At 48.2% G+C, this 24113-nt stretch overlaps 1 long non-coding RNA gene across 1 annotated transcript; it reads left to right on the forward strand.

The window, feature by feature from the left end:
* Nucleotides 1-10125: 10125 nt before the first annotated feature.
* LOC135292998 (uncharacterized) lies at nt 10126-14269 on the forward strand. The gene is made up of 3 exons (XR_010355144.1): nt 10126-10169; nt 13177-13310; nt 13586-14269. It is a non-coding gene; the product is annotated as an uncharacterized LOC135292998 (long non-coding RNA).
* The last annotated feature ends 9844 nt before the right edge of the window (nt 14270-24113 follow it).

The following is a 24113-nucleotide window of genomic DNA, read 5'->3' on the forward strand; positions in this document are numbered from 1 at the left end:
GCATAGGCTCCTGTTCCTCCTGAGAGTGGAGGCTCCTAGGAGTGGTCTTAGTCAGTGGCCCGAATTGCTCCCCTCGAACTAGGACCCCAGTTGAAGGGGGTCATACAGGGGGGCACGCCTGGCACTCTGAACTAGGACCTCAGTTAAAGGGGGTCATAGAAGTGTCTGGGTGGGGGTTGGTGAGGCAGATTTGCCCAGTGGGGGGTCTCTGCCCACTAACTAAGACCACCTGGAGGGCTGTTCCTCAGAGGCAGACTGAGAGAAGTCTGACTTCTGAGGCATTAGGACCTCAGGTGTGGGAGAAAATACTCCCACACGGAGACTGCAGCTTAAAGCAGCCACCGTGCGGGAGAGTGCCCCTTTTTCCAGGCCAGGGAAGGGGAGGGTGCCCCACCTGAGGGAAATAGTAGGGACCTCTGAACTAGGACCCCAGTGGAAAGGGGTCATAGGGGGAAAGTAGGCTACCCCGAGCCAGGATCCTAGCTAAAGAGGGTCGTAGGGGTAGCCGAAAATATCTTCACAGGAGCGGTGACCCACAGGGTGAAGGCGGGCCACCGGCTGTGAAAGGGCCTTTCCAGTCGCTAGGGCTGGAAAGGAGGTTAGAACTGACCTGAGGTTAGGGAAAATTTTTGGTTTGTGTACGAAACTTGTTTTGTTTGTGTTTAAATTGAGTTTGAAAATATAAGGAGGGAGGTTCTGGGGTGAGGGCTAGCCCAAAAGTCCCCAGACAGCTCCCAAGCAGTGTTTTTAAGTAATTGGCCAGGTGGTGGCCATTTTAAGTTTACTTTGAGTGTTGTTTTAAGTGATTGGCCAAGTGGAAGCCATTTTAAGTTTTATCTCGGTGGCTTTAAGTTGTGGGCCGAGTGGCGGCCATTTTAAGTTGGTAAAGTAGTGCTGTGTGAGGGCTGCGAGGCAGCCATTTTAAGTTCTCTTTTATGGTGCTGTGTGGTTGTGGGCCGAGTGGCGGTCATTTTAAGTTGGTGAAATAGTGTTGCGTGGAGGCTGTGAGTCAGCCATTGTACGTTTTTGTCGTATTGTGGTCGAGGGCCGAGTGGTGGCCATTTTGGGTGCGTACTGTGTTGTGTGTTCTTTTACTGTGTGGTGATTGTGGGCCGAGCAGCGGCCATTTTAAGTAAGCGAAACAGTGCTCAGTATAAGTTTAATAAAATTGTTAGTTAAAATTTCTTTTCAGAATATTTTTGAATATTTACTTCTTTTAAAGCAGATTAATTTCTTTAGTTGAGTTATTTCTAGTTTATTACCTTAGAGCTGCTATTTACTTTAAATCCTTATAGGTCCAAATACAATTGATTTCCTTAAGATTTGTTATTTTTATTACAATTCCTATATTTTACTATTTCAATTTACTGATTTATATTAGCCACCTTTATTTTAACTTCCACGTCCTGCTATTTTAATTTATCATCCTATATCAGTTATATTTAAGCTGTAGTATTTATTTCTATAAAATCTGCCACTTTATTTTGATTCTCATCATTAGACGCCATATTTATTTTATTTCAGTTCCATTAAAATCCGCCATCTTTATTTCAATTCCCCCACTTAGAGTTTCCCACAATCAGTTAAACCTGCTATTTTTATTTCAATTCCCGCCATCTTTATTTTAACTCCCACACCCCACTATCCGATTTATTTTATTTAAATCATCATATTTTATTTAATTTCTATAAAATCTGCCATCTTTATTTCAGTTCCCATCTTAAGTCATCATATTTATTTCATCTCATTTCCCACACTTGGTGTCTCCTATATTTGGTTATATTTGATCTCTTTAAACAGTGTTGTTGTTGTGTGTTATAGAGTAAGAGGCACAGTTTAAATTCTAAGCATGGGGCAGGGTACAGGAAAGAGTGCAGTTAAGAAACAGAAAGTGAAACAGACCCTTAAGAATATACCACCTAATAGTCCATTAGGGAAGATGCTGGATAGTTGGGATGATGATGAAGGATTGAAGAGTTTAAATAGAATACAGATGATAAAATACTGTACTGAGGTTTGGCCTCAGGAGAGTATTGCGGAAGGTCCAGTGTATTGGCCGTGGTATGGAACAGAGGAAAAATGGTTATGTGAGGCCCTAAATAGGTACGTTAACACCCGACTAGATCCATGCCAACAAGAAATTAAATACGCAAGATGTTGGATGGAACAAAAGAAACAAGAAAGAGAAGTAAAGATATATAAAGTCTCGAAAGAAAAAGAGAAGTTGATAAGTTGCCAGAAAGGAGGTGGGACCCCTTAGACCATCTTCCTCCTCCTCCAGATCCAATAGAATACCTCCCATTACCTCCTCCTCCCTCAACAGCACCAGTAAATGATTTGCCACCATCTCCTCCGGAATTATACTCCACAATACCAACCCCAAAGGAAAAATTAAGACAAGACCTAAATGTAGAAACAACAAAATCACCTCCCTCCTCAAATAAAGAACAACATATTGCAGATGTATCTTCCTCTGTGCCATCTCCCCTCCCAGTGACACATGAGCCTGAGCACTCAAATTTATCTCCAATTTCGCCGAGTGCATCAAATTCTACTCAAAGTACCCCTACCCCAATTGTAGTTCCTAAAACCTTCCAAAATCCTCCTTTTTATTTTTCTTCTATATTCCAGCCAATCCCTCAAAACGTGTCTTCTCCCATTTTTGGTACTCCTTTTTATATACCCCATGTACCCCAAAACCCCAAAAGTCAAACAGGGAAAGAACATCCAACAACCGAAACAGCTTGCTGCTGTAGAAATAAGGAAGAACATAAAATAAACGAGAAAGACAAATATGTTGAGAGTCACCCATACAATACTAGGTTCCAGGCCAAGAAAATACAAGAAAATCTAAAAAAAGCTGAAAAATTATTTCCTTCAAGGGAAGTACCTATGGGTGGAGCCAGAGGAGGTATAGGCTTTGTGAATGCACCCTTAACCGCCTCCAAGATTAGAAATTTTAAGACAGATATTAAACCCCTTTTGGAAGACCCACTAGGTATTTCCCAGCAATTAGATCAGTTTTTGGGACCTAACATTTACGTGTGGGAGGAGCTAAACTCAATCCTGGTTATATTATTTTCTTCCGAGGAAATACAAATGATCAGGGCAGCAGGTATGAGAATCTGGGAGAGGGAAAATCGAGGTGGTCCTAGAGGGGAAGATAAAATGCCTCTTAACGCCCCTGACTGTGACCCAAATGAAGAGGAAGGAAGAACAAATATGAGACAATACCGGACCTTAATAATAACGGCAATACGGAAGGCAGTACCAAGAACCAATAACGCAAGGTTAGCTTTTGACAGTCACCAGCAAAAGGAAGAGTCACCAAGTGCCTGGTTAGAGAGGTTAAAGAGAAATTTCCAGCTATATTCAAGTGTAGACCCAGACAGCCCAGAGGGACAAGTGTTGGTTAAGATACAATTTGTGACAAAAGCATGGGTTGATATAAGAAGGAACTAGAAAAGATAGATGATTGGCAAGACAAGGGAATGAATGAATTGTTAAGAGAAGCACAGAAGGTATATTTGAGGAGAGATGAAGGGAAGACAAGAACCAAGGCGAAAATGATGGTGGCAGTAGCAAGGGAGAGTGCAGGATTTGGAAGCAATGGATTAGCAGGAGGAGAAGGGGGCAGGTATAATGAGTCTAGAGGAAGTTCCAATCTTTGATGAAAAATAACAGGAAGAGTTACAAAAACATGGTGCAATATTAAAAGAAACAGGAAAATGGGAAATGCCAGATGGGAGGCAAATACTAAACAAAGCACTCACAAGAAAGAAATTAGAAGACCTGCATGCATCAACCCATTGGGGGACCCAAGCGTTACATGACCATTTCATGAGGACCTATGCATGTATCGGAGTATGGGAAATTGCAAGAATAATAATGAGGGACTGTATGATATGTCAGAGAATAAATAGAAAAGTGATGAGAAAACCACCTCAAGGAGGAAGAGAGTTAGCAAAAAGACCATTCCAAAGCATCCAAATAGATTTCACAGAACTGCCTCAAGTGCAGAGATACAAGTACCTATTAGTAATAATAGACCATCTAACCCATTGGGTAGAAGCATATCCGACCACCAGAGAAACTGCAGAAACTGTAAGTAAGATCCTATTAGAACAAATCATACCCTGGTACGGAATCATAAATACCATCGATTCAGATAGAGGTCCTCATTTCACAGCTAAAATAATACAACAGCTTGTAGAAGCCCTAAACATCACGTGGAGATTTCATACACCTTGGAGACCCCAGAGTTCTGGAAGAGTAGAACGAATGAATCAAACTCTTAAGAATACACTTACCAAATTAACAGGGGAAACGAAAATGAATTGGCTGAAATGTCTCCCTTTAGCTTTACTAAGAATAAGGACAAGACCGAGAGCAGATGTAGGAGTATCCCCATAAGAAATGATGTTTGGGCTACCGTTTTTAACAACCCTAGGACATGCAGGAACATACGAAGAAGGAGAAATGAGTGTAAGAAAATATATAAAGACTATCACCAGCACCTTAGAAGAACTAAGAGTTAAAGGATACCTTCCTCAATCCACTCCTATTGATTTTAAAATTCATAAATTTCAGCCCGGTGACTGGGTGTTAATCAGAGCCTGGAAAGAACAACCCTTAGTCCCAAAATGGGAAGGCCCTTTTCAAGTACTATTGACTACTGAAACTGCTGTGCGAACCCAAGAACGAGGATGGACACATATAACCAGAGTAAAAGGGCTGGTTTCTGCACCTAAGGAACCACCACCGACTTTAACAAAGTCTAAAGAGACCTCAGACACACCGCCAAGAGACCCATAAGCTATAATTCCTAAAAATTGTTATATAAATGTTTAAGTGAAAAGTTGTTAATATGTTTTTAATGAAATTTAATGTTTAGTGTGAAAGATGTAAAATTGTAAAATATATTAATTTCTGGTATCTCTTGTTTCAGATCAGAAGATCAAAGGAAAGAAATAGAGCATTCTCCCACACATCTAGCAATCTGGCCCTAAAAAGAACAGAAGAAACAAGTTGATAAAAAAAGGGAAAGTGAACTCCTGCAACAGTAACTGGTAAGAGTAACACGTTAAGAAAAAGAGCGAGAGGGGGGCAAGACCGGATCAAGTTACACTCTTGCCACAAAGAGTTGCTGATCCTCTACGGAGGGGAGACATGATTGGGAGAGTGGCTTGTACCGGACCCCCATTCCTAGGAATCCTCCTACTTATGATCATCGACAAGGGAGAGACAGAACCATGCGAGAAGTGTTACTACCCTTTGTATGCAGGAGAGTCTCGGACTGCCGTCCTCAGGACACACACTAACCCGAGTCCTAATTGTATCAACTTTTTGTCAGTAACAACTTGTATGGAGGATGGAAAAACATATTGGCTATTCGAAAATATAGGAAATTTTAAACAAAAATTGTTGGGGGAATGCCCTATGAAAGAGAAGTGGGTCTGTTCTGAGAAGAAACCCATTGAAGGACAAGTAGGATATGAGGATTATGAACCCGATTTGATAAAAGAAAAAGAAATAAAATGGGTGATTAAAAAGGGACCGAAAATCCCAACTCTGGGAGGGAAAAATCTATTCCTCGACCTAGCGGAAAAGATAAGTCACGAATTTAACATCTCTAACTGCTGGATTTGTGGAGATACTTGTATGGCTGAAATTTGGCCATGGGAGGGAATCCCCATGAGTCCACAGGACGTACTTAGAATTCTAGACAAAGAAGGATCCGAGCGAGACAACCGACCGGAGGAAGAGGCATGGAACCTACGATCCGAAATGATTGGTGAAGAGTGCCTTTGGAGGAGGCATCCAGAGTACACCGTGTATTTGGGTGAGATCCATTGTAAGAGTTATTTAGTCATGAATAAAACCTATCAGTGGTGGATTCCCAAACGTCCGCACTTATATTGGTCAAGGTCCAAAAGATCCCAATGCTCTTATATAGAAAGAGAAAAGTTATATGAATGCCCTACCAGAGAGCCCAATCCATTCTGGGATGCACCCCAAATTGCCAAATTTTGGAACAAAACCAACTATAACTTAGAAAGCCAACTTCAGTTTTGGAGAGCTCCAAAAAATTTATATTGGCTGTGTGGAAAAAGAGCGTATGTAGTCCTGCCAAAAGGATGGGCTGGGAGTTGTACCCTGGGCGTAATAAGACCCTCCTTCTTTCTCCTCCCCAGGATAGAAAGGCATCATTTAGGGGTACCTCTCTATGATGAGTTAGCCGGAAAAAGCGAGAGTTGTCCATAGGAGGCACTCAACAATGGGGAGAGGAAGAATGGCCACCAGAACGTATCATTGCCACCTACGGCCCAGCTACTTGGGCTCAAGATGGGTCATGGGGATATAGGACTCCTATTTACATGCTAAACAGAATAATCAGGTTACAAGCTTTATTAGAAATTATTTCCAACCAATCCACACTAACAATAGACCTCCTCAATGCCCAATCGAGGCAGATGAGAACCATGATATACCAAAACCGGCTAGCTTTAGACTACCTTCTAGCCGAAAGAAGGAGAGGTATGTGGGAAATTTAATTCCTCGGAATGCTGTATTGAAATAGATGATCACAGTGAAGTAATTACCAATATCATGACTAACATCAGAAAATTAGCCCACGTCCCTGTTCAAAGGTGGACCCCATTGATACAGACTGATTGGGGAAATTGGTGGAATAACTTATTAAAAGGTGATAGGTGGAAGAAAGTACTGATTGTCTTAGGTGGTGCCCTAATAAGTATCATGTTTCTTCCATGTATGATCCCATGCCTCATCCGGGTCGTTACGAGAACTGTGATCAACTCCCTCGAACTCACCCTCAAAAGTGGAGAAAAAGACAAAGATGCTAACAACATTTTAATGTTACAAGGACAAGGGATGGAACCCAACCCAGTGGCAGAGAATGATGAAACTGCGGCAGAGACTTACAGAAGATACCAGAAATTAAGAGAATTGTACACTATCAAAGAAGAAACTATTTAAAAACAGTTCAAAATGAACTGTTTGGAGAAACTGTTAAAAACAGCTCAGAAATGAACTGTTAAGAGACTATTTAAAAAGACTGTTTAAACTAAAGACTGAGTGGGAGTTGATGCGGGTTGATGAGGGCTAAAGCCTGATCAAAGTTTTAGAGGGGGAGTTGTTATGAGTTTTGTTTTAATAAAGTTGGGGAAGAATGGGGGTTGCTCGTTGTGGGGGAAGGGAAGCGTCCAGGACTTGGTGGGGGCTGGAGGTGGATGGTGATTGGACCAGGGCACCGACCAATCACTCGACGCCCTGGGGAAATGATTGGTCCAGAATGAACATCAGTAAGGACCAAGCAAAGCGCCCGAATTCCACCCATCGGTGCGTGGATCCAAAACCCACCAATCGTGGACCAGGGACTGTTATAAAAAGGGGGGTTTTCAGTTCTTCGGGGTTCTTTCGGGTTTGTTCGTGTTGGTGTTCGTGTATTTTTGAAAGAACCCAGCGTGTGAGAAGCACACTGCTTTTGGAATTTTGAGCTGTTGTGAAAGACCTGGGCTTATCCTGGGTCTTCTGTTCTCTTTGACTTATTTTTAATAAATGAGAGCCTGTTTCAACCTCTCTTCTGAAATTTGGCCTTGTTCAAATTTATAACAGCTGTGACAGGACAGGGTAGGGTGTGAGGCTATAGAGCAGACTCTTCCATCATAGAGGGTGGCTCTGTGACATCAGAGAGTGGGTTGTGACATCACCAGATGGCTGTGAAACATCATAGAGGAGGCTGTGACATCACAGAACAGACAGTGACATCACAGGGTGACTTTGTGACACCACAGAGTCTTCTGTGACATCACAGAGCAGCTGTATGACATCACAGGGTGACATCCCAGAGTGGGCTGTGATATAACAGGAGGCTGTGTGACATCACAGGTGCTGTGTGACATCAGAGGGGCTGTGTGAGGTCACTGGGGAGGTCACTCTGCCCCAGGCCCCCTCACAGTTCCCCCAGAGCAGTCCAACGCTGCTCGTGCACAGCGGGGTCCCCTGTCCCCCCGGGTCCTCCCGCCCCCGGTGCCGCAGCCTCCCCCAGAGAATGTTCCACGAGATCGACCCCAGAGCCTGACACGGGGAGGGGGGGCCGGGGCCCTGGGGGGTGGGACAGGGGGACAGGGACCCCCCGGCAGCATCCCTGTGTCCCCCAGGGCCAGAGCCTGGGCCAGGGCTCCTTCACCCTGTTCTGAACGAGGGCTTGAGAGCTCTGAAAAATCCCTGGCTAGGGATCAGCAAAAACCAGATTTAATATTAAGGGACAGCACCACAAAGTTCCTTGGCAAGAGTCACTCTGCTCCTGACTGGACACTTCAGGCACAGCAATCAAATGAACAACAACTAGGCCAAACAAAATCTAGGCAGTCAAACGAGAATTGAAGCGTGAACTGTCCCTGTGTGTGTCTGTCTGTGACAAAAGGACAGTGACGGCAAGGACAAAAGGAATACAACCCAAAAGCTTAACAGAGCTCAAACTTAACAGGACTTAACTTATACCTTAACCTTAATTTCTGCCTTAAACTTCACAATTTAGCAAAAGAACAGCACTTAACACTATTTAACCTTACTTATAACCTATGATATTGCAATATAACAGTGGAATAACATTAACAATATTTATATCAGCTTATAACTTACATTAAACTTAACAGAAGTACAACTCTTAGCAGCACCTCTTATAACAACTTAGCTTAGACATCATGACTTAACCTCACTTACAGGCCTGACTGACTCAGCTATGCAAGGCACTCCAACCCCTCCGAGAGCAGCATTTCTGCCACATTTCCCCAGCACAGGCACTCCTGTGTGCACACAGACACAAAGAGTCAGTGCAAGGCACCTGTGAGAAATTCCCCTGAGGGCAGGAAATGCTCCCTGTGGATGCTTTGGCATCTCCCCAGTGGGTGAAGGGTTGAGCCTGGAGGAGTGGGGGGATCAGCCCAGGCTCCATCGTTGTTCAGGATCCCCGAGTGCAGCAAACGGGAGAGTTCCCGGCTGGGAGAGGCCCCACTCAGAGGGAGTCGCTGGCCTAGGAGAGCTCCAAGGGGCTCCTTTTGCAGCGCTGTTTGTAGGGCCCCTAGAGAGGGGCTGCAGTCACAGCAATGGTTCATCCTGGCTGCACTTGGCATCAACAGCTTTCTTTGGCACTGTGCGAACAGGGATGTTGTGCCACTGAGGGAACAAAACCAGTTCCCAGTGCTGCTGCTACAGCAACCAGGAGCTGGTTGGACAGCAGCAGTGCCTGGAGCAGACAGTGTTTGTGCTGAGCTGCAGAGGAGCTGAGCCCAGGGGCTGTTGGCCAAGGCCAAGGCCCAAGGAGCATTTCTCAGCTTGCAGCATAACATAAAGAATGCTTGCTTATTTCAAATACATTACCTGCTTGTAAGCCTTAAAATACAAGGCACAGATCTCCATTATTAAGCTTAGAACTTCCTAATATCTCACTAGATATACTTCTCTGGAGCTTAGGGAGTTATTTTAGCCCAGCATTAATACACAGACCATTGTTCTACTTGTGCTTATTTTTATACTTCTTACATAATTTTCTGCTGACCTATCTTATGGCTACTGCTTAGCTCTAATCACAGTTCTCCTGTCTCTGAGGCTTGCCTTTTGCAGCTTTCCCAAAACCCTCTGATTTTATGGATTCCTACACAGAGGAGCTGAGCCCAGGGGCTGTTGGCCAAGGCCGAGGCCCAAGGAGCATTTCTCAGCTGGCAGGGCGGCCTGAGAAGGGGAGGGGGGAATGCAGCAGCACAGGGCTCATGGAATGCATGGACCATTGTGACACCGTGAGGCCTTGTGACACCAAGGGACCATTGTGACACTGTGGGGACCAGTGAGACCAAGGGACCATTGTTACACCGTGGGGCTTCATGGAATCATGGAGAGCACTGTGATATTTCGCTCGCCTCATGGAACAGGGGGACCATACTAAAGCTGTATGGTTCCATGGACACTAGGGACCATTGTGACACTGTGAGGCCCCATCTACAGAGGGTCCATTGTGACACCAAGGGGCCTCATAGAACTGTGGAGACCATTATGATGCTTTGGGGTGTCATGGAACCAAAAGACCATTGTGACACAGTTGATGAGTTCTCTTAGAAGATGTGGTTGTAGATGCAAGGAGAAATGAGGTTAGAAATGATAGGTAACAGCCTGTCCCTCATGCTTCTCTCTTGCCACAGACGACAAAAGCAACAGCCATCTCTCCCCTGGCTCCTTCTGCTCCTGGACAAGAAGCCAAAAAGGAGCAAAATGAGCAGGACAACCACATGCGTCCAGCTGTGCTCACAGCACAGCCCCATCATTCCAAGAGACTAAGTGCCAGTTGTGGGTGCTGCTGTCTTTAGTGCAAGGCAGAGGTGCAAGTTTCTGAGCAGCCAGCACTTGCTGTTGCTGGCCGAGGATGCTGAGTGCTGGAGTCCTGCAGGATGTAGCCATTTCCTGTGGGCAGTGACAGCTCAAAATTGGCCTTTAACCTGTCATGCTGAGGCACCGAAGAGCTGGGGGCTCTGGATGACCCTTTGGCTGCCTGACTCAGTGAAGCTCTATTTCTGGGCTTCTGCAGTGCTTTGTCCAAGGGCACACATGGCAGTGCTGGAGATCCCAGGGCTATGTTGGTTTTTCCATCGTGGAAAGGTGTGTTTGGCTTGTGGAAGTGTTCTGCAGTATTCCTGAGGAGTTCTTCACTCGTACAGACTCTTTTGGCCCAGCTGTCTTTTGGCTTTTGATAAGCTGCAAGGAGATGACTGCGCTGTCCCTGAAGCTGTGGGGGGCCATTTCTGTCCCGTGTGGCCAAGGAAAGGAACTGCGCAGTTGCGAAGCCTTCTTGTCAGGCAAAAGGCAGAAGTGGCGAATTTCTGTGGCTCTGTTCCATGGTGAAGTCTGCAGCTTTGGAAAGTGCCTTGGAGCCTGGAGTGAGGGTGAAGCTGCAAGTCCTTGAGTGCTCTCTTGTGTTGCTCTGCACAGGAGGGACGTATTGAAATGGAGGATGCAGTATTTGAAGTCAGATGGGCAACTTTTTGGCTGGCCAGCTGCGTTGGCCAAAAGGAGCCAGGGGTGCTGCCCGTCCAGAGCAGCTGAACGTGAGGCAGCCTGTGGCCAGGTGGCCAAGAAGGCCAAGGGCATGGTGGGCTGTGTGAGCAGCAGAGGGGCAGCAGGAGCAGGGCACTGAGCGTTGACCTGTGCTGGGCAGCGCTGCGGCCACAGCTGCAGTGACTGCTGTGTGCAGTTGTGGCCCCTGTGAAGCAGAATGTCACTGAGGGGCTGGAGCGTGTGCAGAGAAGGACACGGGAGCTGGGCAAGGGTGTGGAGCACAAGCCCAGTGACGAGGTGCTGAGGGAGCTTTAGTCTGGACAACGGGTGGCTCGTGAGGGGACCTTCAGCTTCTACTCTCTCCATTGAACTATTTTAGCCACTTTTTGTAGTTACTTTTTCCCCCCTTTTTTTTTAACTGCTATTTTGTCTTTGCTTGGAGAATGAGGCTTCTTCATTTTCTTTTTTTCCCATCCATGCTGCTTTTCCTCATTATTTTCTGTCCTTTTACAGGACTGGTACTGGTTCTGCTAGAATTTTAATTTCTAAGGTGTCACTGCTGTAGAATGAAATAATTTTGCATGACAAGACATCATTCAGTGCTAGCACCTTGGTGCAGATGAAACTGTGTATTTCTTGGCCAGCCAGTATGGCATTTGAGATCACTTTCAGGTTATCAACGCCTGTGGCTTTTTGCAGCCCAGGGAATCAATTTGTTTTGTGTTCGGGAATTGAGCAGGATATCATTGGCCTTTTATTCCAACCGGTCCTCAGAGATCAGAGGAGCTGGGAGGGGCTGGGCAGCATTTCTGATTTCATCCACTTCAGCAGTGTCAGTGTGGTTGAGTCCAAGAGAAGAACTTGCTCAAGCACAGATGCAGAAAGAGTGCAGTTCTCAGTGCAATGCTCTGGGTCAGATCGTTTTCCATAAGTACCTACAAGCTCCAAATTCCCCAAGAGTGTGGTTTATTGAAGCAACAGAACAGCAATCTCAGGATTGCTGCTGAGTGGGGGCACTGCCTACCAAGTTTTGATGTGAGAGAGGACAGTAAAGACAGATTATAGTAGTGAGATCTACCTGTCTGTCTGTCTGTCTGTCTATCTATCTATCTTCTATCTATCTATCTATCTATGTAACTTTTACATAATTGAATCTTCCCATCTCTGGGCCAAGGATGTTGGAGGTGCAAACCTCACCTAAAGCATCCCTTTCAGGAGAGGATTAGAGACATGTTCCGTGTACCAGTTCTGAGCAGGCAGAGATGTTTCCCCCTCCAGATATGGGTTTTTCCCCCTCAAAGCTGTTTTCCTTCTCCGGCCTCTTCTGCCCTGAAGTCCCCACTTAATTCTTTAAATTTCTGCCTGTCCTAGAGAGGTGGAACAATTCCATGGTTAGGTGCTGTTTGGTGACTCTGCTCATACATGCATTACATGACACATGGTTTCCTTCACTGGCATCCCCAGGGGTGTGTAAGTGCATTCGTTAATTGGGGCCTTATGAGAGTCTCTGTTACTGCTGGTCAGAATTCTCAGTTGACAAAAGAGGGAGAAAAAACACCTTGGTCCTCTTCCATATACTGAGGCGGCTGTAGAGGCTCTGTGACATACATCAAAGTATCTTTGCACGCATCCCTATCTCCTGAATGACCAGGATTTCTAACAAGAGTGTAGATGTCAGGAAGGCAGGAATGCTGGTGCAGGCCCGAGGAGAACGTGAACTGCAGAAGTGTCTCTCCCAAGGGCTGAGCTCAGCCAGGAAGCCACCTGCAGAGCCAGGATGGAGCTGTGGGACAGGGCTGGGTGTCAGTCACTACTGAAAGACAAAGAGGACATGGCAGGAGCAGAGGGAGGCCCTCACCAGAGCCTTGAGGAATGCCACACCTTCCCTGTCAGCTGCCTGAGAGGCTGTTGGAGCTTCAGTGCCAGATGGCCCCTGATTGTAGTGCCAGGGTCACTTTGGAATCTGTGCCTCCCCACGGGCAGAGAATGACCCAGGAGAGCATCAGCACAGTGCCTTGGGAATGTGTGAGCCCATCAGTCTCTGAGTCTTGGCTCACAAATATCACATGGGAAGTTGAAACCCATTTTCTCTTGCTTTCTGTGAAGGTCTTTCTAGAGAAAGAGCAGGGGCAGACTGCTTATCAGAGATGCCATGCCAGGCTCAGGGAGAGCTGTTCCCAGCCCGAGAGCAGGAAGAGCAGCTCAGGCAGCAGGTGGAAGAGCCATAGCAGAATGGCCAGGTAAGCCTGACTGGCCAGGTGACAGAGGGAAGGGCAGGAAGAGGGGGATAAAACAGCTCTTGGGACTGAGGAGGCCAGGAGTCCCACAGGCACTGAAAGCACAGAGCCTTGGAATCTGCAGAGATCAGCACTGGGACAGGAGGTTTGCAGTGGAAGCAGAGGTGGGTAGGGAAGCAGAAAGACGTGGCTGAATAGATGTGATTTTGAGGCTGCAAGAGGAAAAAGCTGAGCATGATGGCAGCTCCCAGTCACTTGCTCTGCATTTGTGTGTACAGAACATCAAGGCAGAGCCACAAGCAGAGCTGCCCGAAGCTCAGAGTGCCATCATGGCAGTGAAGAGAAAGAACAAGGAAGACATGAGAAGAATTCAAGAGGAGATGAATCTCCATCAGCACAGGGGCGATCAACAAAACCAGGTGAGAGAAAGAGTGGCAGCCACTCCACTCATGAAACTTCCTCTCCATTGTTGTTTACAAACCATCAAGGAAGATGTGCAGGCAGAGCTGCAGGAATCTGAGGCTAGGAACAAGGCAAGGGAGAAGAGGCTGGAAGAAGAAATGAAAATCATCAGAGAGAAAGTTAATCACCTCCCTCAGGCTCTACAAAAGCAAGTGAGTGAAGGAGGGACAGCCACTGCAGTCACCAAACTGATGCTTTCTGCCCTTCTTGCCTTTCAGTGCAGAGCAGCAGGGAGTGGGGCCATGCCTCTGAGTGCCATCCTGCTCTAGTATATATCACAGTCACTCTGAAGGACATTTCCTGCTGGATCTCAAGTGCTGCCCTGGACAGTGGGACTTGTTCTTTGGCTTTTGGCCAGCAATCATCCAAATTGATTCCTGCTGGCATGTTCCTGCTCTCTCTGTTTCTTTACAGGGGAACATGGTGACCCAGAGGAGGATTGAAACAAGCTGTCTGTATCCCTTGTATATCTGTTCTTTCCCTTTGCTCACAGTCAATGACTCTTGGCTGAGAGGGACAAGCTGTGGTCTCTGATTGTTTTGTTCTCTGACTTGAGGTGCAAGTGTCGACATCTCACCTGGCAGACCGCAAAGACTTCCAGCAAACAACGGGCAATGAAGGGCCCCAAGGTTGGTGTGAAGCACAGGAACTGTCCCCACCAGAAGTGCTACAGGTTCAGCACACCTACATGGACTCTGGCACTAAACCTGCTGCTGCAGCATTACCTGGGGGAATCTATTCTGTTGAACCTGGGAATTCGAGCTGGGGCAGTTTGTTCATCTCCAGGTCTGACAGCAGCATGGCTGCTCCGAAACTGGAGATTGAGAAGTACCTGGAGATACTGGGTTAGTGTGGCGTATTTCTTGTCTGAGGGACAGTGTACTCTGTGCAGGTGTCAGCACAGCTGTACCAAATGCTCCTCCTGAGTCTGGTGTCCCACTGGGGACATTCAGGACTCCCCAGAGGAAGTGCTGTGCTCTGAGGCAGCGAGGGAGCGCTCTGGGTGTTCCTGCTGCCTCTGAGGGCAGCTTGGACTGGCTTGGCTTTGCCTGAGCTTCCCTCTCTGCTAAAGGCTGAAGCAGCGATTGTTTTTGAACCAGATGAAGGCTGTGGACAAGCAAATCATCTGGACAAGTCCTGTGTGCTAGTGGCCAAACTGAACACAATTTTTAGCTTCTTAAATTCTCCTTAGATTCCTGACTCCCAAATAGTCATCAGAGCAAACAAACCTCACAGAAGTTGACTGGTTTTGGAGTTTTGTCTTTTTGGCTGGGGATTTATTTTTGTCATTTTGGTTGAGGGGGAAGGGTTGTTGTTTTGTTTTGCTTATTTTTGTGGGGTTTGTTTGTTTTCTTTTGGTTTGTTTTTGCTATTGTGGTTGTTACTATTGTTACCCAGCTGACCACAAAGGGCTCAGAGTCCCTGACAGTGGGGCTGCCTTTTGTATCTCCTGGAAGCTCGGATCTCTGCTTAAAAGTGAGCATCTTGTATTTTGTTTCCCTCAGAGAGAATGGTGACCATGGAAAACCCTGTGATTAAATACACAGAAAGGGGACGTATTGGCAGCGGGTGAGTCCAAATGCAGTTACTTCTACACAACCATGGGCCAGGAGTTTTTCTGGTGGAAATGTCTATCCAGCATGAAGTCAGGCCAGCTGGAAACATCTTCACACCCTGAGGATAGATTGTCCCATCTCTCAGTGCTGCTCAGAATTTGTGAGTGTGCTCAGAAGGCTTTGTCAGAGACATCTTCATGCTGCCGAGGTCTTGCCTGCATCAAGGAGCAGGACCTGGAAGATCTCCTTGTCTCTCAAGTGTAGGACAGCTCTGTGTTAATTTCTTTAGCATTTCTGTATGTCTCACAATCATACTGACACACTAATGAAAAAAGAAGAATCTTGCTTGCCTGAAAGGGCAACCCCCTTATCAAAGCTGTCAGGTTACAGTTCTCAGGAACATTTCTTTCCCATGGTTTGCTGAAGGAAATAATCTGTGGTTAGGATAGGAACCACACAGTTTAGAAACTGAAACCCAAGATGAAAGAATAAACTCCCTTTAGGAGCTGAGGCAGTGAACCCCAGTGCTTCAGGAACAGGCGCAGTGCCCATGCACTTGAGAGGAAAATGCATCATCTGCCTTCTGGCAGAGCCCTCCTGCATCCTGCAGGTTCTGGGCATTTGCAGGAGACATCTCCTGTGTGGGCTGGCTTTCACTCCAAGAGCTAAACAGCTTCTCATTTCACTGCTTCTCTTTTGTTTCTAGGTCTTTTGGAGAGGTGGTTAGAGCACTCAAGAATGCCACAGGAGGAGAGATAAATGTCAACAGCCCTGTGTTTTTGGTCTATAATTTCATTATTTTCATGAAAACATGCATTCCCATCTCCACATTTTTGTGTTTCTAATTATTCATATACCAAAATACTTCTTTTTTAACTCTTTATTTATTGCAGTTGGTAATTTTTATGTCCTCGTTCTTAAAAAAAATCCACAAGCCATTTTAGCCTCTGGCTCTCAAAGGTAGTTTCCTACCTGTCTGTTTTAAATCAGGGCTACAATTCTTTAATGCAATTGAGACAGGTCCAGGAAATGCACACCAGGCACACCAGTGATTCCTCTTGTAGAATGTCATGGCCCTGTCATAAGCCTCTTTTCTTTTCTTACCCACGCCCCCCCCAACCCCCCCCCCCCCCCCCCCATCAGCTCAACATTTAGTTGCAAACTTAAACAAGATGAGCAAAATAACAACATAACAATGCTGTTGTGGGCCTTTGGGATCACCCTTGCTGATCTTTCTGCTTTTTCTGTTGACCAAGGCTCTGATCCAGGCAAAGAGATTGCACTTAGTGACACAGAACCATTTGGCTGGAACTCTGCTGATTTCTAGTAACAGCTGGAGGCCTGGATCTCCACAGGATGCTTTGGCTGTCCCAGGCTTTGTTGGCTTTTGGCTGCAAATACCATTGCCCTTGCTTTCTTATCCAGACATACCATGGCTTGGCAAAAACTGCCCAGTGGGCCATATTCCAAAGGCAGTTTGGGCTGGAGTTTGTGAAGGAAGGAGACCCTTATCCAATTGCAAACCACATTAAAAAATTTGTAAAAGAGAACTTCCCATCCTTAACAAATAACTGACAATTCAGAAGTGGACACAGAACTTATTTACAGAATGAAAAGAAAGGGAATTTTCCAATGGAGCTGTGGGTTCTGTAGTTTTTATTCTGACTCCCACTCACAGATAGCACTGGAGAAAGTCATGTCTTCTGCCTGCCATGAATTGTTTGGCTGCAACCATCAGAGGCATCAGTCTGGAGACAGGCTCGGCTGATGTTAGGAACAGGAGCTGCCCCAAGGAGAAAAAAAATGAATGAACTTGTACCTCCCAAACCCATCTCCCCACAGGCTCCAGCAGGATTCCTTTGGTTCTCAGAAATACAACAGATATAGGGCTGAGAAGACCATTTGGATCTATGTGATCATGCCCAAGACCACGCTCATGCTGTTTGGGTTTTGCCATTTTTCTTTTCTATGTTTTCTGTATTCTTTGCACATATATTGGTATCTCTGTAAGCTACTCTATTAGTGACTAGTTTTCCCAATACTTTTCCACGGCCTTTCCCTAAGCAGAAAGACAAACCTCCAGAGCTCCAAGCACTACTGGGGGGGAGGTAGAAGGCCCCAGTGCTATCTTGGTTCTTCCTGGGACAGACCCCTCCAGACAGCTGGTGAAGTCACCATCCCTGCAAGTGTTTCAGAAAAGACTGGATGTGGCACTGGGTGCCATGGTTTACTTGAGGTGTTAAGGCATGGGCTGGACTCCATGATCTTGAAGGTGTCTTCCAACCCAGTGATTCTGTGATTCTGTGACTGAGGAAACTTTCCCTGCAGCCCTGGAAAGGGCTCCGGGAGCCCTTGGCCAAGGACAGGGATCAGGGCTCAGGGAAAAGCAGCAAAGGGCTCAAGGCGAAGGCGAGAGGGCAGAGCTGCCACAGCGTGGCCCAGCAAGAGCCTCATCTGCTCCTCCTCAGGCCGCGCCATCCACGCTGCCGTTTGCGGCGCCGGCGGCTCCTCTCGCTGCGGGGCTCCAGCGCGTCCCGGGGGCCGGGCCCGTCCTCTTCGGGAAGCGCCGGAGCCTCGGAGGCGAGCGGCTGCTGCTGCGGCCGGGCGGGGAGAGCTGCGGCCGCGGCCCCGGGCACGGCGAGCTGCCGCTATGGCCGGCTCCTGCTGTGGCTCCTGCCCGGCGGGCACAGACACGGCCGAGGGCTGCCCGGGAGCTCCGTGCCGGTCCGCAGCGGGCCCGGCTGGGCTGCTGCTCTCCGCGGCCTCTGCCCGCCGCTGCCGGCCCCGCCGCGCTCCCGCTGCCTCTGCCGCAGCTGGGCCCACACGGGAGGCGGCACATTCCGGCCGGCTCGCAAAAGCCCTGCCCGCAAACCCCCCGCATGGCCTCGGCTCAGGCACAGGCTGCCGGCGTCCTCGCAGCTGCGAGCCGGGCCTGGCCGCTGCCGGCCTCGGGCAGAGCTCCCGCCTGTGTCTCCATGGCCACGGCTGCTCGGCACAGCGGGCTGAGCACAGACAGCGCCAGGAGCAGCTCTTCACGGGCCCGGGCTCCGGGCACTCCGAGCTGCAGGCAGCACAGAAAAGGGCTCTTTGTTTCACCTCCTCTTTCAGCGCTGCTAAGAATGTAGCCTGCAGCAAGCTGAGAACACCAGAGCACGGAGCCCTTTGCAGGCAGGGCTGTGTCTGCTGGAGGGGCAGAGGGAGCCCAGCAGGGATCAGACACAAACCAGCAGGGCACTGAGGAGCCCCTGTGGTGGCAGTGAGCAGCTCCGGGCTCTGGGCGCTGCTGCTGGCATTTTCTATTGAGCCATCTCCAAGGTCTTCTCTTGTGCTCTGTATTTCTAAGTGTCTTCCCTCTTGCTTCTTGGTTTTGCTTGTCTTCTGCACCTTCATTTCTCCAAATTTTCCTACCCTGTCAGCAGCAACCCCCATCCACAACTGGCTATGAAATATGAACCAAGCAGCTGGCATCAGCAATGTGTAGAATCCAATGGCTCAGGAATTCTTATGTCAGGGCCCTGTCTGTGCCTTATGCTTGTCAGCACCTCCTTCTCTGTGCAAAAACTAGTGATGAGTGGAGGTTTTTTCCTAAGAGCTCTGAGAAGCAAATGATGTGCTGGGATTCTCATGAGTGGATCCATTAAGTTCATTGCTGGGAAACACAAAAGAATGCCAAGGTAGCAGATCAGCTGGGAGCTGGTCACTCCCTGCAAAGGGCTCATGTATGATGTGGGAATACCACGTTCCAGGGTGGGCAAGAAGGATCAATGTGCTCAAGGTGCAGCTGCTGAGGTTTGGGTTCACCTGGAGCACAGTCACGGGTGGTGAGCACTGGAAGATGCAGCTGCAGTCCCCATCCATGTCCCTTTCAGTGATGGCTTGAGGGTGTCTCAGCCTGGACCCAGAGCGCCCTGGGGGGCTCCTGGGGCTGGCTTTGCACTCAGGGTGAGGATGGCCAGGAGCCACTGAGGCCAGCAGTGGGGACCAAGGCTGGGGCTCGTGGCCTGGCAGGTGTGGCTCTGGGAGCTGGGACATGCCAGGGCATGGCTCACTGCCACTGTCCTCCGGAGCCCTGGCTAGCTCTGTGATGCTCCAGGGGCAATGGCGAGAGCAGGGAAGTGGCTAGACTGGGGTTTTGCCTGAGCCAGAACCTCTAAGCCAGCCTGGCAGTAGAGACCCTGGAGGAGCCACAAGCACCGAGTGAAAGAGGCAGAGGAGGCTCTTCTGCAGTGCAAAGTCCAGCAAATTTATTAGGAGAGGCAAGGACAGGTTACACAGGACAGAACTGCCAAACGGGAACACAAGCCGACCTCTCGCTCGGCTCTTGCTGTCTGGGAAGGTGCTGCGAGCTGTGGTGGCTGCACTCAGCCTTGGCTGGGAGGATGATCTGTTTTTAAAAACTCTTAAAACAGGGCGCAGGCACCATATAGTAACCAATAAACGAGTCCCAGGGTGTGGTTTTGAGGGCTGAAACAAATCAGAACAAGGGGAGGACAGAGGGTTGGGATAGGGATTGGATCTTAGGGTGAGGTACAGGGAACTTTCTGGAACAAAGGGCAAGGTTTGAGCTGATGGACAGGGCAAAGGGGCCGGGTTGTTTTGACAGACAGGGAAAAATCTGGGAAGGAGGGAGGGGATTCCTGGAGGGCCAGTTGGATAGGAGGGCATAAGGCAGGGGAGAAACTAACTGTGATAACTCGGGGAACACCTGAACATACGACAAGCTAATAGAACATTGGACTCAATAAACTAACACGCCGCAACCCAGGAATTGAGGCTCTCAGCAGCTGCGAGGTGGCAGTGTTAGAGCACGCAGCAGCTGGGGGAAGTCATCTCTCGGCTCTTGCTGTGCGGGAAGGTGCTGCGAGCTGTGGTGGCTGCACTCAGCCTTGGCTGGGAGGATCATCTGTACCAGGGAGAGCAGAAAGCTGCCATGGTGAGCAGAACATGCTCAGAGCACTGCAGTGCAGAGAATGATACTGCCCCTGAAGTGCAAAAAGCTTGAAAGCATAGAATTCTGTGCAGCACTGTGGTACAAATTTTCTCTTCTAGGACATGTCCCTTTTTGTATTCTGTAGACAAATTATCAGGATTTATAGAATACATTGGGGCTTTTTCATAAGGGTTTTGGGAGAACTCTCAAGTTTATTTTTATTTACATTTTACATCCAGCATTTATACGGATTTTTCTTATTGTTCTTTTGTAAGTACTTAGGGAACAAATACGCAAGCATTTTTAATCCTTTGGGATATTGTGATTTATATCTTCAGAAAGAGAACCTTGTTGAACAAGTGTGAAGACACCGAGAGAGGGAAAATAGCATAAAAGTCTTTTAAAACAGGGCATATAATGAGGACTGCAGAACTGAGTAATTCCTCCAAGGGGGGAATTAGCAAGGTATATTACCAAGAGTTACTGCCAAGATACTTCCTGAAATCAAGGGAAATGTGACCTGCAGCCATACAAAGTACAGCCAAAGCAAATGAAAACCCTTTGGAAAAGAGGGAATTTTGCCAGTGATATCAATCTGCTGGGATGACTGAGGGATGCCCACCATCCTTGCACTGCATTCCTCAGTATCTGCAGTGTGCTTTCTCCCAATTTCTGTCAAGTGAACAAGCAGCTGCCGTTGCTTTACCATTAACTTCAGCTCTTAGGAGAATTACCTAGCATCATAAATGGTTTTTGGAGCTGAGCAGGACTTTCCCAAAATCTTCTACAAAGCAGAAAGGAACCACACAGTTACTTCTGCTGATGATAGTGAAGGGTTTCGTGAAAGGAGATGTATGAGAACATTGCATTCTAAAACTTCCACATTCAAGAAAACATGAATGCACTTAGAATAAAACATACAAGGCTAGCATAACATCAGAACAGGATAAAATGAAATTACTAGACTGGAAGTGATGGATCAGAAATTAAATGTATAATTTCTGATACATCTGCATGCATTTGCAAGCTAAAACAGAAAAAGAAAGACAGATAAAAAGGAATGAAGATTTTAAAATTGCACTGCAGGAGAGTAAACCACAACTATAAACAGAGCTGAGAGATTCAGCTTGGAGTTGTATTAGAGTGGAATCCATTCACTGAAGGTTTCTGGTGCACACAAGTGCACCAGACTGAGGGAAAAAAGGAGCAAAGTTTAATTTCTGAAACCCATTTAGATTCCTGGAAGCATTGTCTAGAGATCTAAAAAGCTAAAGCCTCAGAGAATCTGAACCTAAAACCTCCCCAAATCGATTAATAAGGTAGGATGGGCACACCTCTGGTGTTTTCAGAGTCAATGAAACTGACAAGGAGTGTCTGGAAATTAGGAATGCCAACCCAGATTTTATCTGCATTACTTTAAGAACACCTTAATAAGGCACATTAGGAACTCAACACTAACATTCTCACCCTGCTCTATTTACTTTACATTTGAATACAGGCTGGTAGATGTGGGAACTCAGTACATCACTCCGGATGTCCAGAGCTACCGAGACAACCCTTGGGGGGCTCGGAGGCCCTGGAATGTTGCCAAAGGTACCTGGTGGCTTGACTTTGATCCTTTTAAAGAAATGACACCTGAAGGTGAAGAGATGAGAGAATTTCATGTCTAAATGGTGAGGGGATGTTATTCACTTGTTAGAGCTTAAGTTAGAATGCACTGTACAGGGGGGTTTTATGTATTGTACAGGGGGGTCTAGAATTCTGTGCATGGATCAGGAGTCCCAAGATGGAGGAATTTGGGCGTGCCCTGTCCTTCTTCTTTCTTCTCCTTGGCATCCATGTTCAGGATGATGTTGGCATGTGTGGATTGGTTCATAGAAAGAGTACACTTGCCAACAAGGGCAGAAAGTATTGGGAAGTAAAGGTAAATATCGAATACGTAATTTTCATTATAAAAGAGACAACCGCCTCGTGGGCGGGAGAGAGTGCCTTTGGCTGTCCTGCTGAACAGACCTCGGCTGGACAGACAGAAAATCTTTGTAGATAAGAAATAATAAACTCGACTGAAGACCGAAAGCAAGAGTCCAGACTCCTTCTTCGAGAGCGCGGCCTACCCAGAACCACTTTTTCCCGTGCTGGGGCAGAGACAAGCAACAGCCGACCCCGGCATCTGGCGTCCCTGGGTGGGCACGAAGGGGGGCCCGAAGGTGGGCACGAGGAGCGACAGCTCGAGCGGAGAGCCGAAGAGTGAGCTGCAAAGAGAACACCCAGGTGGGCAGCACCCGAGCGGGCAGCTCCCAGGCAGGCAGTTCCCGGAGCTGGACTCATTCCCAGGAGAACACTGATAACTCCTTGGGAAGGCAGCCAGAAGAGTCTGAAGAAGCAGCAGCCAAAGAGAGAACACCGCACTCCACTTCTCCCGAAGAAACCTCGTATCAGAACAGCCCGGATCGGAATCGGAAAGGCGCCTCCGAATCCATCTCCTGTGACCTGCTGGACGGGAACCGGGAGCCTCCAGACTGCTCTGACGACACAAATTCGGTGAGAAGGTCAAAATTAAGAAACATGGGGAACACACTCACACAGGAACAAATAGAAACATTGTCAGCCTTACAAGGCGTGACAGAAGCGTACGCAGAGGGGGTTTCTAAAAAGGAGCTCAAAGAGTTATTATTGTGGGTCAGATTTAATTATCCGTTTGCAGAAACACATGTGTTGTTTGAGGTGGGCTTTTGGCAAGAAGTTAACAGACATTTATATTTTTTAGCTACCAGAAAGGAAGAGACGGCTTTCAAGCTGTTATCTCCAGCAAGAATTATGTTAGAGGCTATCTCTGCAAGGTGTCGGAGATCAGCCAGGGAATTAGGTTCCACAACTCCCACAAGGGCGGGGAAAACAGAGCATGGCTCGGTGCAGAGATTGGCTCTGGTTCCAATTGGCCCGGGGGGGACAGCTCCCGAGGGAGAGGAGCAAGGGGAAAAGGCACTGCTTTCAGCCCTGTCATCCCAAAGTCCCAAGAGACCTCCAAAACGCCCTGAAACCCCGGAAACTGAGGGGGGTTCAGGCTCCGATTCAGACGCGAATACAATCCCAACCCCAGAACAGCTAAGATCTTTACCCAGCGAGATCGAGGGGTCGGGGACGATTGTTCCTGAATTTCGAATCTCGGGGGACGAAGGGGCGGGGGAGGCGGAAGAATCGGGAAGGGGGGTCCGCGGGGGATTGAAGGGAGATGGGGAAACGCTTTCTCGCGGCGGCGTGGCGGCGACGGCGGCGGTCGCGACCGGCGGGGGGGGCGCGGAAGCGGTGGGGAACACGAGTTTTGGCACGGGTTTTGGGGGACCCACACCGGGGGTGGCGGCCTTGGCGGGCGCCGTGCCAAAGACGCACGCGGGGGGCGAGACACGCGGGACATCCGGGAAGGGCTCCCAAATCACAGCGTCCACGTCAGACGCGGGGAACAAGCTCAGAGCAGCCGCGGAACTCCGAGCAGCACCCGTAAGTAGACGTAGGGGACGCACGGCGGTGACGCAGGACCCGGAAGTCGAACCGCGGCGGTCTGCTCGCATCGCGGAGCAAACACGGGCACGGGCGAAGCAGGGATCGTACACACGGGTACGGGGTATGGACACAGCATCAGAGAGGGAGGAGTCGGGGACAGACACTGGGGAGGAGACATCAGAAGGGGAGCGGGGCGGAGACAGTGACGTCAGTCCAGGGGAGACGGGAAGCATTCCCGAAAAAGCGCACACGCGAAAAATGCGGGCGGAGCGCGGTCGGGGGCGGGTCCGATCCTCGGTGACGTCCCAGGCGAGGAGGGGCCGATCTCGGGGCTCCGTATCCCGGGGCTCCACCCCT

This window comes from Passer domesticus, unplaced genomic scaffold (genome assembly GCF_036417665.1).
Source record: "Passer domesticus isolate bPasDom1 unplaced genomic scaffold, bPasDom1.hap1 HAP1_SCAFFOLD_60, whole genome shotgun sequence".
In the NCBI taxonomy this organism is placed as follows: domain Eukaryota; kingdom Metazoa; phylum Chordata; class Aves; order Passeriformes; family Passeridae; genus Passer; species Passer domesticus.